Here is an 8,228-nt window from a genome sequence, read left to right on the forward strand (position 1 = left end):
GGAGTTATATGAAGTTCCCTTGTTATTTTGAAGATGTTGAGATGTTCTTTTGATGATGTTTGGATGATGTGAGATTTTATATCCGAAATTGAGTTTGAGTATTCGAATAATTCGAGATAATTATTTGAATGAGAACGGTGAACTCGGAAGTGAGATCTGAGTCCGTTAAGACGTTTTTGAAAATTTTGACTTTTTGACGATGAATAGTAAAATACTGCTATTTCGTCTTTTTGTCGACTTTCAAAATCTTATGTGCACGTCGTCGAGAAATATTCTTAGTTTTTCGATACGAGTCCAATAATGAAAGTTTTTATTTTTTTTTTTGACGACGAGTGAATAGTGAATCGGGATTTCTCGATAAACGTGTAGATCTCGTTTATCAGAATTTCGAGAACGAGCTTGTATTTTCTATATTTATATAGAATTACGAGTGTAATGAAAGTGAGTAGAGGTTGAGAGGGCGAGTAACGAAGAGTATGGGTAGTTAGTCGTTAAAACGAGACGAGACGAGACGAGATATTTAACGGCTAAATATCTACCTACCCTACCCTTGACCACCCCCCAAACCCCTTTCCCCTCACTTAACTCACGCAGCCACACACACAACTCACGCAGCACACACACAAACACCCAAAACACACACTAGAATTCACGCAAACACCATTGTTGAGAAGTTTGAGCTTTTGAGCTCCGATTTGAGCACCGAGACGAGCGCCGATCATCTTTTCGATCACGTATCTAAGTAGGTAAGATCTCTACCTACGTTTTGATGGTTTTCTTTTCGATTTTCGTCGACGTCGAAAAACGTCGATTCTCGACTTTATTTTGAAACGACGTTGGATCGTCGTGAAATTTTAGTATGTTGTTCTTGGGTAGATGTTGAGCATGTTTAATGAAGGGAGTAAGAACGGAACGAACCGTAGCTATGAAACCCATGAGGGCAGCCCCGTTTTTCACATATTAGCTTGTCTTTCGATTTTTGTTTGATCGTTTTGACTTGATATTTGTGCTTAGGGGTATGCTAGAATCGATATATATTAAATTCGTATTTTTCCAAGCACGAAAATTGTATAAATTTTTAGAGTATGATTATTTAAATTCGTGAAGTTTGAGACGTTGCATAATGAATATTATTGCGTATATGTGTTCTACGATATCACATGAGCATGCTAATTGATTTACAATTTATGGATGATAATTGTTGAACGAAATTAAAACTGGAATTCTGTCAAAATTTTACAGCAGTTTCAAGCTTATGTTTCGATGAGTTTTCATTGCTTGATGGCTCTGAAATTTTAGTATGTTTATCTATGATATGTGTATTTCGTTGCTGCAAAATTTCATGTCTTTTGGATGATGTTTGCTATTTTAAAGATATTTTGAAAAATCCTTGACAGATTCTGTCAACTATTGGTAGACTTCACAAAAACGTTTATATCTATTAATCCATGAAGGATTTTGCATCACCGTTTTTTTTAAACGAAACTAGACTTCAATACTTTTCTAAAAACATAAGATTTCGATTTTTATGACCTCTGAAACAGAGCAGTTTATTATTTCAAAAATGCCCTGTTCTGCTGTCATATTTGTCCAACAGTAAAAGTGTATGAGTTTCATTGTTTATTTGGCAGATCATATGAACGTTTTCTCTTGTGAAATTTTAACCAAATCTTCAAGGATACCTTTAGTTTTGGATGATTAAATTTGATGGAATTTTATTAAGGTTTGCCTTGGTTTCTAATGGCCTAAACAAAATTGGCAGAAACTGTCAATCTTTGACAGCCTGCACTAAAAGAGCAATATCTCCAAAAACCTTTAACCTTTTTGGTTAACTACCATTTTTAGAGTGAACTACACTTCATGAAGTTTTTGAGATCAATTGGTATGAGAGTTTATGATGATTGAGTTGGTTGTTATGAAGTTTTAAAGATGACACAAAAACAGCAAAACTTTCTAGAAAATAACTTGATTATATTTGTTTTGATGGATGATACGATATGACTAAATGGTGTGAGTTGTGAGAGTTATGATTAACGCACATAAATGTTGGTATCTGACACTCGAACAATTGGTGTCGAGTATAAATGATAGTTTACTGATAAAGAGTTTTGATGATTTTGAATTGTTTGGGTTGCGTTGAAAAGATGTCAAGATGTTAAGTTTTGAGTCGAGAGACGAGTTCACGTAGTGAGATTCACGCGTTGAAATCTCGTGGCTGACATGATATATGAATAGGTCATGCCGAAATTTTTAGTGAAATTAGAATTTGAGCATAGTCGATTCTTGTTGACCCGTGACTCAAATACATGCCTAATGGAAAGTTTAACTTTCTAATTGGTTAATTAGACGAGATGAGAGCGAATAGATCTGCTAAGAAAGTGGACTTTTCGATGTGTTAAATATTTCTTTTAATTGAAGCGCTGCTAATTATAACATAAGGATGTTATAATTAATGAGTAATGACGAGAGATAATAATTGTTATATTGATTAACAATCAAGAGAGATGAACATTAGAGATACTAATGTTTCATAAAAGAAATTAGATTATTAATCGAGGTTTCTTTTATAACTTCTCACCAATTCTTCATAACGATGAAGGTCCTTTTGGGAAGTAACGACTTGAGGGAGAGAGTGACGTTACTCATTGATACAGAGACACAACGAGGTGGGCATTACTTTTACTATACGTATATAGAGATCCCCTGCGTGTCGTAGGCCTCTTATACGAATGAATGCATGAGATGATTTAACTATTAATTTCAGTTTTATATATCTATCAAACGAGTTTAATGCTACCTTTGAACAAGTTATTTCGTTACAAATCTTTGAACTGGAAAATATTACAACTGTTGTCTTGCCATAAAATGTTTAAATTTTAGTATGATATCTATCTGCTTTGGCTTTGCCAATGATGCAATCGAATTCGGGTCCTGAGCAGTTGATAGCTATCCTGCCAGGGCTAGTGTACACCAGTGACCGTGAGTCATCTAGCGGGTTGGCCGGTCAAGTGACCGTGAGAGGTGGCCACCTCTCCGGCACACAGTTTCAGATATGATAGATTACAAAAGAACTTAGTCTGATCAGACGAACTTTAAGAATCACAAATGAACTTAGTAAGCTTGGGCCTTTTTAGCGAAAATCTCCCTTGCTGTACTGATTATGATGGCATGACAATTTATAGTTTTGAAGCATGTATTTTTATACCTAGGCATACGTGCCCACTGAGTGCTTTTGTACTCAGCCCTGCATATGTTTTCTAAATGTGCAGGTTGAGCTGATGTGATGATGGTGCTGCAATGAGCGGAGTCTCCAGAGTTGTTAATAAATAGTTAACCTGTCTAGAATATGTCTTCATACATATGTCTAGCTACTTTCCGCTGCAAGATGTTGTTGATGTTATAGTATGTTATGTCATACTTTGAGTCTTAAGAGAATGGTTGCATATGATGTATAACTTGATTAATGATATTAATTAAGTTTTATGCTGTCTTTCATAGACTGTTTTCAATTGAGTATTAATGAATAAAAATGACGAGTTTTATTAAGATGAGTAAGTTTTACGGCTATAAATAACGCCCATTTTCTTCCCCTTCTTCTTTAACCCCATCCCTAGTCGTGGATCACTCGGCCTAACTATCCCTAGTTAGGGCGGGCTGTGACAGAGTGGTATCAGAGCGAAGGAAAGCTCTGAATTAGAAGTCTTGAGTTTAGTCTAGAATGAGTCACTAGACTAATAGTTATTAACAACCGTGAGCTCAGCGCACCATCACACCAGGCTCAACGAGGTATGTAAAATTTCAAAGTTTATTTGACGTTAAATTTTGAAGAGCATGATGTTGAGGTTATATGATGAGTTATGATGTTACACTTTAAAGGTGCATAGTTTGAGTTTGAGGATGACAACATGATTCATAATGAGTTATTATGTTGTAAGAGCATATGTTGATGTTACATGATGAATCATGAGAGCGTTTATATCATATGATGTTATATGATTGAGGATGCATAATTATGAGTTATGATGTGATGTATTTGAGATGTTTTGTGATGAGAATTGTTTGAGCAGTTGTGATAAGTCACGATGATTTAGATGAAGGAATCTAATGTCATTGTTAAGAGAGATTTTTTTTACTAAGTAGAAGGATGAAATGAGAACTTAGAGCTAAAGCTTGAGAGAATTAGCAATTGCTTTAAGTACTTGTTGGTTTGAGTTATGAGTTTGAGTTATGAGCTTGAGTATAATAGCATGATTAATGATGAGTTATTAGCATGCTGCAATGAGATATTGTACGATATGTTGAGTTATTTTGTGACGCGAGTTTTGCTCACGCAACCTTAATGGTACTTGAGGAGGTATCATGAGCCATAGTCTTTGGAGATGGCTTTGAGAGAGAATTGTTGAGTTGTCTTACTGAGTCACGATGATTTAGATTAAGGGATCTAATATCATTGTTTAGAGAGATTCCCTACTAAGTAAAGACGGGACGAGATGAGAATTTAGATGTTTTGAGCTTGAGTTTTAAGATAACAGTACTACTTAATAGGAGTTTTGCTAAGTTATGTTTTGTTTATTTCTGTTGCTGGAGCCAAGTAGAGTTAGTTCCTAGAGTCACCTTTAAGTTCTCCTTATAGGTTGGCCAGGACTGTTGGCACTGCACGAAAGTGGACTGTTGTGAGATCGAACTCAGGAAAGATCGGATACGAGGACGAGGCGTACAGTATGTGGTACAGAGATACCCTAGCAGATTTTCAAACACATGTTCATAGACTATGAAAGGATGAAAGCCTTATGGTTGTTACTAGACTGGATGGCATCGTGCACCTAGTCCCCGTGCTACCAATCGAGTGGTAGGATTGAGCAAGGAAGAAAGCCTCTCAATATGATGGGACGTGTCGTTTTGAGCGCTGGACCCACAGGAGATGAGAATTGTTACAGATACCCAGATTTTCTATGCGATTATATTGACCAGATGCCTGTTTTCTACCAGGGACTCCAGAAGAGTGTAGTAGATATCGAGTCGATTCTTGAGTATCAGTTACCAAAGATGATAAAATGATAAACGATAATGAGGATGAGAAGTAGCCGAGGAGGGCTAGAGTTGATGAGGATGAGAAGAGAAGCCGATGTAGGCTGGAGCTAAGGATGATCTTGAGAGTATGAGTGGTACACCCTCGTTTTTGATTAGTTTCAATTACTTTGCGATGTATATAACTTACTTAGGAGATACTGATACTTGAGATTTTGACATGATGATAGATGAGCATGTGAATATAGTACCCTACTGATGTTAAATAGATGGATGTTCCTAGTGTGCTAAAGTAGCAACTAGATGAGTTAACTGGTAGCAATTACCGTAGGAGGTCCAGACCGAGACATAGTACTATTAATGGTGTCGGTTTAGAAGGGACATTACGATAGATACTATGGTTTTCGTAGGGTTTATATAACCCCTTTATGTAAGTCCTCTATAAAGAGGCATTCTACTGATGGATATATTTTGTGGACTCAAGTGGTCTTTATGTTAGCTTTTCGTGAGTGCTTATTGCCTTACAGATGAATGTTAAGGTTACCGTGAGGGTTTCCTTAAAGTTGAGTTCGTAAATTGAACTTGAGTTTCGAGGATGCTTAGAGCGTTGGTCGAGTTGAGTTTTCCTTTTGTGATTTCAAAATGCCTCAAAGATGTCGTCAAGAGTGTGATGTGAGGGATAGGCGGGATAATACTCCGCCACCACTACCGCAACATGAGAGGAGAGTTGAAAATGTTGAGCATTCGGAACACGAGTATAGAACATAGGACCCTGAGTTTAAGCTTTTAGCTTGCTGGTGCGAACTTAAGTTTTGTTATGTATAGTATGTTGAGGGTTTAGAAGATACAGAATATCCAAGTTCGGGATAGTATATCCCGTGTGACTGGGGAGTGATTATGTTGGACCTGGCCAGTCCGCATGATCCAAATCTCAGTAGACGTGTTTTGGGTTTATAAACCCACGTGTTTCAACTTTTGGTTGAAAAGCCAGATGGGTTCTTACTCTAGGTCATTTTTGTTCGACCTGGTAGTTACTTCATTCTACCCTTTGGTCATTCATTTGAGTCTCTTGAACAATTTGTTTTGATGTCCTTCTAGGGTTGAACCCTTACAACTTTTGAGTTATCCTAGTAGATTCTTTTAATGTATAAGACTAGTGAGAGGCACGTCAGAGGACTTTAACACCCGAGCAACTGGTAAACTACACCTGAGAACAATTCAAGGCTACTCTTGAGAAGTATGTACCGAGGGGTACAGTAAGCAGCGAGAGGTTGATTATCGAAGTTTTATGCAAGGAAAGAAATTGATTGTAGAGTATAACTGAGAATTCTGTGAGCTATCACGTTTTGCTCACCAGAAGATGGATACTGATGAGAAGATGTCTGAGTTTTTATGTGCCGAATTAAAGCAGAACTTTAAAGTAGTATTGGCAAGTCAGAGTGCATTGTCATACACCGAGGTTTTGAATCGAGCCTTTGGATATGGAGTTGGCTTCACAGCCAGAGAAAGTACTGCAGTCACCCGCACTGCCGTTGACTCAGATAAAAACACCTTGAGGACAACAGACTGTACCTCAAGGACGTAATGGAAAGAGAAAGTGGGAAGACAAAGCACATGGCAACAAAAAGCCGTGGAAAGGACATGTCCATCAACAACAATATCTTGGACAGTCATCAGGACAACAGAGGACGTCGTCGTGCGCCAAGTGCAACAAGATGCACTTGGGGGTTTGCGAAGCTGGGGCTAATAGTTGCTTCAACTATGGACAAGCTGGTCACTACTCGTCACACTGCCCGGGTAGACAACAAGAAATAGTGGGAGGGAAGCCCAATTAGAATTCGGCTCAACCCGTGAGCGCCATCATGGGATATCCCTAACCGCCGCAACAGCAGCGTCAACCGCAATGTCCACAGAAACAGAAACAGCAGCAGCAGCAACAACAACTTCCACAGCCGCCACAGCATCAGAGAGCCTTTGCGCTAAATCGGAAGCAGCCCGAGAGAAAAATCAGGGAAACCTGAAAGGTATGGGCAGGTTATTGGATGCACCAGTTAGAATATTGTTTAATACAGGAACCTCGCATTCTTTAATTGTTTGAAGCATGTTACCTTCAAACTCGAACCAAAACAAGCTAGTCCCGAGTTGAGAGTAATCACTCCTGTAGGAAGAGTTACTACAGTTTCTTACATGATTTCTAGCTTAGAGCTTGAGTTAGGATCACTAAAGATGAAAGCAAGAACCTTGCACTTAATGCCTATGTGGAACGTAGACATTATTCTAAGGATGGACTGGTTAGCAGAGAACTTTGCCCCAATTGATTGTAAGAAGAGACAGATAACTTTCCAACCACCTGGGAAGGAACAGACATGTTTTCACGACATTGATAGAAAGAAGAGAATTCCAATCATTTCGGCACTTCAGGCGTCGAAATTGGTAAAGAAGAAAGGAGCACAAGCTTACCTAGTTTACTTGAATGATGAAGGAGAATCAAGTAAAAAAAAAAAAAAAAAAACTTTGAGGATGTAGCAGTGGTAAGGGAATATAGAGATGTATTTTCCGAGGTCTTACCAGGATTGCCACCAACAAGACAGTTGGAGTTCACTATCGACCTAGAACCTGGATCAGCACCAGTGTCGAAGGCACCCTATAGAATGTCGCCTAAGGAGCTACAAGAGCTGAAGATTCAGCTACAAGAACTGCTAGAGTTAGGTTTTATTAGACCTAGTGTATCCCCGTGGGGAGCACCAGTCCTTTTTGTCAAAAGAAAGGATGACACGTTGAGAAGGTACAAAGAGTATCGAGAACTGAATAAATTGAGGATAGATGACTTGTTTGATCAATTACGAGGAGCGAGCTTTTTCTTGAAAGTTGACTTGAGATCAGATTATCACCAGTTGAAATTTTGACAAAAGGATATACCTAAGACAGCCTTTCAAATGAGGTATGAGCACTATGAGTTCATAGTTATGCCATTCGGTTTGACGAAGGCACCAGTAGTTTTCATGGATCACATGAATCGAGTTTTCATCAATAAATGGATAAATTTGTCCTAGTTTTCATAGATGATAATCTCATCTATTCGAAGAATGAGCAGGAGCGCCAAAACATTTGAGAACGATGTTGGAAACGCTAAGAGTTGAGAAGCTTTTCGCCAAATTCACCAAGTGCGAGTTTTGGTTGAACGAAGTAACTTTTCTAGG

General features: G+C 38.2%; 1 long non-coding RNA gene across 1 annotated transcript; it reads left to right on the top strand.

The window, feature by feature from the left end:
- The first annotated feature begins 585 nt into the window (after positions 1–585).
- Positions 586–3,513, top strand: LOC131017643 (uncharacterized). The gene is made up of 3 exons (XR_009099732.1): positions 586–746; positions 2,600–2,666; positions 3,270–3,513. It is a non-coding gene; the product is annotated as an uncharacterized LOC131017643 (long non-coding RNA).
- Positions 3,514–8,228: the final 4,715 nt, after the last annotated feature.

This window comes from Salvia miltiorrhiza, chromosome 3 (assembly GCF_028751815.1).
Source record: "Salvia miltiorrhiza cultivar Shanhuang (shh) chromosome 3, IMPLAD_Smil_shh, whole genome shotgun sequence".
NCBI classification, from domain to species: Eukaryota; Viridiplantae; Streptophyta; class Magnoliopsida; order Lamiales; family Lamiaceae; genus Salvia; species Salvia miltiorrhiza.